The following is a 2753-nucleotide window of genomic DNA, read 5'->3' as shown; positions in this document are numbered from 1 at the left end:
TCGAGCGAGTGACTAAAAATACGTGAGTGAACCCGCTAAGTTAGTATGTCTCACGATAGTTTAAATTCGAATATTCGTAAAGCAAGAACATGATATTTCTTCGTCAAATCGACAATCTACGATATACGTTTGTTATACAAGAAAAAAATATCATGCTATTGAAAGAACATACTAATTTATGAAATTACCTAATAGGGATGCTATTTTAGAAGCCACGACCAAATAATTCTTAATTTTTTTTATTTTTTTATTCACTAAACATTAATAAATAAATTATTATAGGACATTCTTACACAGATTGACTAAGTCCCATGGTAAGCCCAAGGAGGCTTGTGTTATGGGTACTCAAACAACGATATATATATTATATAAATACTTAAATACATAGAAAACACCCATGACTCAGGAACAAATATTTGTGCTCATCACACAAATAAATGCCCTTACCGAGATTCGAACCCAGGGTCACTTACCCACTAGGCCAGACCCTAGGCCAGACCCTAGGCCACTAGGCTAGGAATTATAACTTGAGTAACAGTTCTGCTGCAGTAAGGCAACGCAACTTTGCTGCTGACAACATTACCTGCGGTATGACAACGGTATCATAAGATTCATAAGGGCAATATTTAACGAAAAACTACGACGTAGCACATACCGGCATCAATTTGTTTGTAGTGAAAGACCTTCGTAGTCACCGTTTTTCTCTCGTGATTTTTTATTAATTATAAGAGATAGGAGTTTTAAAAATGTACCTATGTGAAATTTATTTTTCGCTCATAATTCTTATAATTATCAAATATTCGAAACAAGTAAAACGATAGTAAAATTCTGTAATAATATTTTCCATAATGACAATATCCAGGGAGGAAAATGAGGACTACGTTTGTATGGAGAAGCGGTCGTCCACTATCCTCTAACCCCTTTATTCATAAAACTTTGCGGGCCTGATTTAGTGAAATTATGTTTTATCCCTTTCTTACAAATACATAAGACAAAATGACTGATAAAGACAAACAATTCATAGCTAATTCAAGCCAGTAACGCGTTTATGAATAACGCCATAACATGCTTATGGCTATTGTCTTCGGTTACCGCGATACTTACTCATGAAATAACACTATGAAAACGGATTATATCGCGTATATTGAATTTATAATACATCCCGACGTTTCGAACCCTTTACAGCGTTCGTGGTCAACGGGTGATTCAATATAAGCGATATAATCTGTTTTCATAGTTTTATTTCATGCTTATGGCTATTATTGTCTTCGGTTACCGCGATAGTTACTCATGAAATAAAACTATCCACCACCACCACCTCGTTCACCACACCACGTCCACGCCACACACGTTCGTTGACCACGAACGCTGTAAAGGGTTCGAAACGTCGGGATGTAGTATAAATTCAATATACGCGATATAATCCGTTTTCATAGTTTTATTTCATGCTTATGGCTTTTAATATCTAACGAATTTTCCATCAGCACTCATAAACCTAGGTAATGGATGATTATGGACCTCCCTTACCATACAAACTGCACCAGTTACCTCGTCTATTTTAACCGCAGATTTGCAATAAGTCGGTTTGGAAGATTTCGAGCAATAGTACCGTTTTGAATGAATATTATAATAATACGTGTGGTTGTTGAACAGGAGGAGTTGACCGCCGCGACAGGATGGAATCATTGAATAATTAAGAGGTTTAATATCGACACCTGGAAATAAGGCAAAAATATTGAAATATAATATACTATACATGCGCAGATCTGAAAATTATATATTCGTAAAGTAAGAACATTATACCTCTTCCTCAATAGCATGTCATTAACCAGGAGTGAAAACTACATTTGTATCAAGCAGAAACGTCTGCGAGCGTAACCACAAATATTTAAATTAAAGGAAAAATTAAAAAAATTACACCGGCAGGACTCGAACCTTCGACCATTGAAAAACCGATCAAGTACCGGTTACAGCCAGGGACCGGCCCGCTATCCCTTATCGGGGTTTTATAAGGGTATTGCATAAGGCTTAACTCACCATACCCTTTGCCAGACGAAACCCTTTGTTTTGCTTTTAAAAACCCTTATATAAAGCTACCACATTTGAGTAATCGGTAGCCCAAATACCCTTACAAAACTCTTATCATCCGCTCACCAACACCTTGCATATTGCTTATAAGGGTTAGCCTTATAAAGGGCTTCACTTTTAGCATATAAGCGTGCTAATTTAAGTCGTCTACCTTGTTCATAAAGCACACATTACTTCGAATCCGAGCGGTCGTCGGCGGCGACGGCGGCGTTCTTTGACTAGGCACGTATTTTCTTTCCTTTTCATACACTACCGTAGATATATACTAATCCTGTCTCTTTCACGCAAAGGGAAACCTTTATAAAAAGCGCTTAAAGATAAGGGTAACCCTTATTAAGGGCTAGCCTTATTTTTGGTTAGCTTTTCGGTAAGGGTTAGTCAAAGATAGGGGTATGAATGGGCTTGCAGTTCAAAAGGGAAAGTCTTTCAATGTGTTAGCCGTGTTAAAGTGTCGCCCATTGAAAGGGTTTTATCGCGAAAAGGGTTGTCCGGTCCCTGGTTACAGCTTTGCCAAAATGTGTGCTTGTTAAATAAAAGGAGCTGGCCGCCGGGACGGGAAGGAATAATTTTATAATTAAACGGATCGATAACGACACTTAAAAAAAAATACAAGTGTACAGACGAAAACCAGAACGCAACATGTTAAAACCAAATGATATAAGATC

The sequence above is a fragment of the Cydia strobilella genome, chromosome 2 (genome assembly GCF_947568885.1).
Source record: "Cydia strobilella chromosome 2, ilCydStro3.1, whole genome shotgun sequence".
Taxonomy (NCBI): Eukaryota; Metazoa; Arthropoda; class Insecta; order Lepidoptera; family Tortricidae; genus Cydia; species Cydia strobilella.
The sequence above is the reverse complement of the archived record's forward strand: the minus strand, read 5'-3'. Positions refer to the sequence as shown.